Below are 7,879 nucleotides of genomic sequence, written 5' to 3'. Positions count from 1 at the left end.
TGCTTAACTCTGGAGTTCTGTCCGAATGGGCTCCTGGAAAAGAAGGAATTCCTTATTGATATGAGTAGTCTACCATCCCTAATAAGCCAGGCCATCACACTCTCCGAGCTGCTGTATGATGTGACTTACGTCATCGGCGTCTGGTGGCCGAACATATGTGCCTTGGAAGTTATCACGAAAGGCGTCTTCTAGGTCTTCCCAGCTGCCAACGGAGTTCTTTGGAAGGCTATTTAACCAGTGCCGAGTTGGTCTTTTTAGTTTTGGTGGTAGGTATTTAATGGCGTGAAGGTCATCGCCGCGGGCCACATGGATATGGAGAAGATAGTCCTCAATCTATACCACGGGATCTGTTGTTCCATCGTATGATTCGATATTCATGGGTTTAAACCCTTCTGGGAATTTGTGGTCCATTACTTCGTCGGTGAAGCAAAGTGGGTGAGCGGCGCCTCTATATCGGGCCACGTCACGATGTAGCTTGGATGGAGTCCGTCTGCGGTTTTCGGCCCGAGCGTGAGAATGACTATTGCGTCTGGCAAGATATCCATTATCGCATGTCGGGGCACGTCCCCATGATCCATAGATTGACCTATTTTGACCTGCTCTACTATCCAAGTCCTGCCGTAGGTCGTATGTGTGTCCCCAAGCTGTTTTATCTTTGCCTTTACGATGAGGTAGGGCAGACTGGTGTTCGGCTTGAGTTGCCGCTTTATCCCGACCACGTGCCGGTCGGTCAGCCGCATTGCGCGATGGTAGTATGGGCTCCAATGCCTCATCATCGAACTAAGGCAGCAATTTGCACTTCGGGTAGCTTTTGGCTGGGCGCTTGAGGCCGTATTCCTCGGATGCCTAGACGTCAGTCCATCTATTGTTGAGCAGATCTTGATCAGCTTGAAGGTGATGTTGTTTCTTTTTCAGGCTCCTTGCGGTGGCTATTAGCTGGCACTTGAAACGCTCCTGCTTGAGAGGTTCCCCAGGCACGATAAAATCCTCGGTGCCGAGGCTCGCCTCATCCGCGGAGAGCGGAATATAATTACTGTCCTCCGAGTCTTCGTGCGTGGCCTATTCATCAGGGCTAACTTGCCCGTCTTCCCGTTCATCTTGTTCGGAAGTTGCCTCAACGGGGTTGTTCGCACACGAACACGTTACCGTGTACCTCCAACGCCGAGGGTGATGCACCGCAGCTCATGTCGAAGGAGACCCGTCCGGAAGTGCGGTACGCAAGCAATCCGACAGGTGCATTTGAGGACCCGAAACCCCACATGCCCGGGAGGGACCCTGTCAGGGCTTGCGGCGGCTATGGGCTGCCCTAGGTCGACCTGATCGCCCCTAGGGCCTCGAGGTTTGCCGCCCTACTAACGAAGAACGAATGAAGAACGAGGAAGAAGAAGAACAAGGGAGAGAGATAAAGGTAAAGGTAAAAAGATGATATATTGATAGATCGATTGCGTGTTGTTCAATCGGCCGTCACCCCTTACATATATATGAGGCGGCTGGACTTCCCGTACAAGAAAAGGACTCAAATCACGTCCAAATCATCAAAAGTTACCCTAACTCGGACTACGAGGGCCGGAACTTCCGGTCTGGCCTGGAACTTCCGGGCTGAAATTATATCAAGTAGCCCTCTTGCACTGAATCTGCAGGCCGCATACTACTTCGGATGACGATGGTCCCAAAAGCAAAGTTGTAGATCTTGCAATGGAGAAATACTCTTCAGTTGATCGCTTTTTCATCCGAGGTCATCTTGATGTCGAAATCGGCCCCGCAAATATGCAAACAATGTTAAAATTCCAGTCTTCGGGGCGCACTGCGTGCAAACTTTCGGTTTAGCCCGGAACCTCCCCGGAAGTTTTGCCCGGAACTTCCGGGGCAAACTTATGCATCACACGGTTTTGGCTCTAACTTTTGCATACGAACTCTAATTTTGACGTTTTTTATATCGAAATCAATCGACTCGACGAGACGAAGACAATCCGTGTAGAAACATTTCTCATATGAGTCCATCTTGGGGGTGTAATCATCTGAATAGTGTTCTGAATATAAAATCTGAGTACTTCAAACACAACTTCGGCCTTAGAGATGAGACCGGATGGCTATGGCCCAAATATGAAAATTTCTCCTTTTGACGATACAAAATTTTCTCACTTTGAGCGCTTCTCCATTTGAGGCCATCTTAATTAAGTTCTTGGCCGTGTCAAAATCTGGTGTCAACACATGCCCCCCTGTTTTTCGGCAAACTTGTGTGCCAAAAAATAACTTGCACAACAATTTTTCTAAGGACGATGTCAACACTCCATCGGCCATTTTGGATGTTCTTAGGACGATTAGTATATATTGGCCATTGCTTGTTTGAACCTGTTGAGGCAAACTTGGGTGAAAATTCTCAGCTTCTATAACAATCCGGTGATAAGGTTCCATAGACCAAAACTATCCTCCGAACCATATTGTTCTCCCTTTCGCTAGGATTTTGCAGATAATCAAGAATGAACTTCCTCCAATCCTTACTTCGCCTGTATAAAAGTTTCATTAGTGGCCAAAGCGGTGGGCTTCGGTTCGGCCTTACCTATATTGACAAGACCTAGCATCGGCTATTGATAGAAATGTAATACACCATGGTTAACATAGTAGCCGGATGCTTGCTGTGCCAACTCTTTTGAATTGTCATGTCTAGATATATGAACAATTTTAAAGCAACCCAAGGTAAAATCTTGCATCTAGACATACCAAAATATAAACTATAAGTGATTCGTCAAAACATTGATAACCCTTGGATATTTGTTGCACTACTAATAATGAATCACCGAAGCCTCAATATGTATAGCACCTATAGAAAGGCAAAGCTCCAATATGAATGATAATGCATATTCGGCTTTGATCATTGTGCAAAAATATTTTAAGCGGCATGAGGCTTCACAAAATAGCACCATAAGGAGATATATAAACAACACCAACACCTTGGCCATTGCTACAAATTTAACCATCAATATATAATCTCCATGGTACTAGAGAGATCAACATAAAATCAATATTATGCATGATGTCAATATGATGCTCAATAATAAAATCAACCATGATTTGGCCTTACGTAAGTTCTGAAAACTAACAAGCCAAAGCACACCCAATCAAAACATAAGTTCACTTTGCAACTTTGGTGAATTGGTCTATGCATAATATCCTCAATGGCATCAATTTGACAAATTCCTTTGCAAGCACTTATCTCAATTTCTACTCAAACTAAGGACGGTGCTAGAGTACCACACCAGCCATTCTTACATATATTCTTAGGACGATAAATAAGTATCGGCCATTACCATGAGGTCCATGTAGAATTCATTCACCAAATCATGTATAGCCGAAATAAACATATGAAATAGCAATCAAATATTTCGGCCCTTTGGATTAGCAAGAAAAAGGGTAGCTAATAAATTGTTTAGAGATTTGATAAAACCCTCTCATGATGCAGAAAATTATGTCGCTTCCATGGATCAAAATAAATCCAGGGAGGGTAATTTATCATACCTGATGATGAATTCCATGGCAAAGGCATCAATGGTATGTTTGAAAAACATGGATGATGTCCTAACCGAAGATTTTGATGGGGTGATGCAAACCTTCGGCTTAATTGTTTCTAGTTTCCATCCTTCTCTTTCTTCACTTTTATAACACTTGTTGCAATAGAAGGTTGCACATCATTTTTATTTTGACTACTCCTCTTGGGAACCCATGCCATGTTCTTCTTTTTCAGCTCTTGTGCACTAAGTTTTTGTAATTCCTTCTTTCGCCAATACGATAAGCTGAGTGGGCACCCCGGCTGTGATTTTGTTTGAAGCAATGGAAATTCTTGTTTTACCTTGTGCACTGTCAACTTCTTTTCTTCAGATTTGGCACTTTGACTCTTGATAATTGGTTGCTTCGTCTCATTGCCTTTAGTAGCCAATGTCAACACGTTAATTGGCTCCTTTTTATTTGAGATCAATTCTGAAGTTGCACTCTTAAGACCATCTCTTTTAACACAGTACACTTGTTTGACCACCTCTTTCTTTTTCTTTGAGCTCCGGACCGATTCCTTATGATTGAAACAGCCTTTAACATATGATTGTTCAAATGTTGATATTCTCGGAGATGCATAATGTTGGTTAGATGGTCTAAAATAAGATGGAGAGTGTGCCCTTGTATCATACTTGTCCCATGATGGATATGGATCTACATGAGCATAGGGATGCATCCACGGCATTAGCACTGGCGGCCCAAAATAAGGATATGAATATGTTGCATTAAAATGTTCACTTTGCCAATACCGATCCTCATATTTTCGCCTTGGGGGTGATCTTGGTTTCTTTGCATGATTTGGCCGATAAGCATTCTTCTCTCCACTCTTCTTTTGATATTTATCCAATAGTTCAGCGAAGGTGATTTTTGATCTCTTACACTTGCGCTTATTTCGGCCTTTGTTTTCTTTTGGTTTGCTTTCATCGATCATTGGATTTCCTTGTTGCCCCCAGTCCTTAGCATCTTCATTGTAGCTTCGATGGAATTCTCACCCTCCAGTTCATGTTCATTGTGATCTTCAACTACTTCTTTACTTGAAAGCTTGATCCCATCACCTGCAGTTTTTACCTTCTCTTTAGATGGATCAGCTTGAAGTAGCCGATGCAAAAACTTTTTGCCATCAAGACCAATCGGAATAGACTGGTCATCCTTTGGTGTTTCAACAAATTTCAATCGTCCTTTTTCAATGGCCGATTTAACTATTTGACGAAACATGTGGCATTCCTCAAAATTATGCTTGGACGAATCATGCAACTTAAAATACATTCGTCCTTGGATAGATGGCTTGACATGGTGATCAAGAATTCTAATGTAATTATTTTTCAACAACAAAGCAAAGATTTGATCACACATGTTTGAATTGAAGGTATAATTTTTGTTTTCTAGCCGATCTTGTTGTGAGAACGGCTTTGGAGTTAAGCAAACGAATGGTTCAGATTTGGCATCTTCCCATTCGGCTATGAATTCTCTTTCGCATACTTTTTCCGATGTCATTAAATAAGAAACTATACTATCACGGTTTTCCAAAAAGATTTTAACCTTGGCTTTAAATTTCTGAAATCAAAGTAGTTAGAACATACATGTCTCAATTGAGACCATGCATAATCCAAGCATGAAGCAAGAAAATCTACCCAATTAGATATGAACTTTAAATAAAGCAATGGGAAAAGTTTTGGCTGCAGTAATAAGTCACTATTGGTCTCTTTGAATGGTACAATATATTGGCCGGTATGCTTAGTAACAACTTTATTGCTAACAAGTAAATTGCCCTTCTTCATTGGTCTTTGAAAATTACTTACTAGAATTTTTCTACTAGATGCATCAACAATAAAGTTGTGACCAAATATGAAAATAGGTAAATTACTTGCTAAACATACCTCTTCAAATATGTTGGGAGAGCATGATGATTGCATATGATGAATAATATTGTGCTTTGCTTATGGATGACTTCCCAACACCATGTCACAATTTTCTTCTTGATTTCGTGCATCATAAATTTGAAGATCTTTGTCAATCGAACTTTGTTCGGCTACTTGTTCTCGTCCTTGAAGCTTGTCAATTTCTATGGCACGAAACTCATAGGGCAGGAAGTAGGTTCCATTAACTTCAGAAAAAAAAATCAAGCATGGTTGTTTTCCTATGCTTGCCATGCCCTTTCTCAATAATACTTGCCTCTTTGGATTTGATGGATTCGGAATATATACTACTTGATTCGGCTTTTTCAACCGAATCACTTTCAAGTTCCGAATCATCCTTCTTTTCATTTATACTACCCATTGGCAATGCTTCTTTTATCTGAGCCAATTATTTTTCTATTTGTTTCTGGTGGCGAGCGACAAAGTTAGCTTTAAGCTTTTCTCAATTTCAGCCCACTCCAGATACGATTGCCCCCCGATGTTTTTAGATTCTTTCGGCAATGACACACGGTTGTTGCTGAACTTTTGCAGTAGTGTAGGGGGTGTATAATATGATGTAGTACTAGGTGAAGGCATATGCATTGTTGTAAAACCATATTTTTGCTCGCCAATTTTATCAATTGGCAAAGATTCATCTTCTTGCAAAACTCTAGCTTTTATTGCTGCACAATCAGGAAACAACCCCTTTTCATATTGTTCAAGGCAAAGAGCACTAATTCTCTTGTTTTGTGTCAAGCTCTTTTTTAATGCAGCCACAACTGCTTCTGGAAGGGATTGCTCCGCAATACTTTCAGATTCTTTCGGCAATGATTGGTGAGTGTTGCCGAAATTCTTGAATTGCGTGGAGTATGCATTATATGCTACATTATTTGATGATGACACATGTGTTCCTATAAAATTTTCACTTATTCGGCTATGACCATGAAGATGCGGGGCCGAATTATGAACATCTACAGTTGCATATGGTGCTGACAAATTACTAACATGACATGTAGCATATGATGGTTGAGAGTAACTGGCCGAATAACTAGTAGTAGCATGGCCAATTCTCCCATCCATCGGCAAGGTTGGATTCACATATTGCAAATTAGTTGCCGATGAATAAAAAGGTGAAACACTTTCTTGCATGCTATTGGAAATTTTAACATGAGGTGTTCCAAATTGATTAACCAAACCCATCATATTGTTCATCGACATATGGATTTGTGGGGTTGCCGATGCATGAGAGTTTGCATAGATATGTTGTATGTTGCTAAAATCATAAGAATTTGAAGCATGAAGATTGCTTTGCATCGCCCCTTGCGCATAATTAGATGCATGATTGATAAAACTAGGGTTAGCCGATACATTATGCTCATTAGGTGATCTAGCAACAACATATGGATTTTTTGCATCTACAAAGGGGAATTGGGTATTCATATTACCTTTGTAGATTGCAGCAACTTGATGACGATATCTTCATAGAAAGAACGGGCTAGAGACTGTTCAAAGCTTCATCCCCAACGGAGTCGCCAAAAAGTGTGTTCGCACACGAACACGTCACCGTGTACCTCCAACACCGAGGGTGATGCACCGCAGCTCACGTCGAAGGAGACCCGTCTGGAAGCGCGGTACGCAAGCAATCCGGCGGGTGCTTTTGAGGACCCGAAACCCCACACGCCCGGGAGGGACCCCGTCAGGGCTTGCAGCGGCTATGGGCTGCCCTAGGTCGACCTGATCGCCCCTAGGGCCTCAAGGTTCGCCGCCCTGCTAACGAAGAACGAACAAAGAACAAGGAAGAATAAGAACAAGGGAGCGAGATAAAGGTAAAGGTAAAAAGATGATATATTGATAGATCGATTGTGTGTTGTTCAATCGGCCGTCACCCCTTACATATATATGAGGCGGCTGGACTCCCCGTACAAGAAAAGGACTCAAATCACGTCCAAATCATCAAAAGTTACCCTAAACCGGACTACGAGGGCTGGAACTTCCGGTCTGGCCCAGAACTTGCAGGCTGAAATTATATCAAGTAGTCCTCTTGCACTGAATCTGCAGTCCGCATACTACTTCGGATGACGATGGTCCCAAAAGCAAAGTTGTAGATCTTGCAATGGAGAAAAACTCTTCAGTTGATCACTTTTTCATCCGAGGTCATCTTGACGTCGAAATTGGCCCCACAAATCTGCAAACAATGTTAAAATTCCAGTCTTCGGGGCGCACCGCGTGCAAACTTTCGGTTTAGCCTGGAACCTTCCCGGAAGTTTTGCCCGGTACTTCCGGGGCAAACTTATGCAGCACACCGTTTTGACTCTAACTGTTGCATACGAACTCCGATTTTGACGTTTTTTATATCAAAATCGATCGCCTCGACAAGACGAAGAGAATCCGTGTAGAAACATTTCTTATATGAGTCCATTTTGGGGGTATAATCAGCT

This window comes from Triticum aestivum, chromosome 7A, assembly GCF_018294505.1.
Source record: "Triticum aestivum cultivar Chinese Spring chromosome 7A, IWGSC CS RefSeq v2.1, whole genome shotgun sequence".
NCBI classification, from domain to species: Eukaryota; Viridiplantae; Streptophyta; class Magnoliopsida; order Poales; family Poaceae; genus Triticum; species Triticum aestivum.
Note: the sequence above shows the minus strand (reverse complement) of the source record.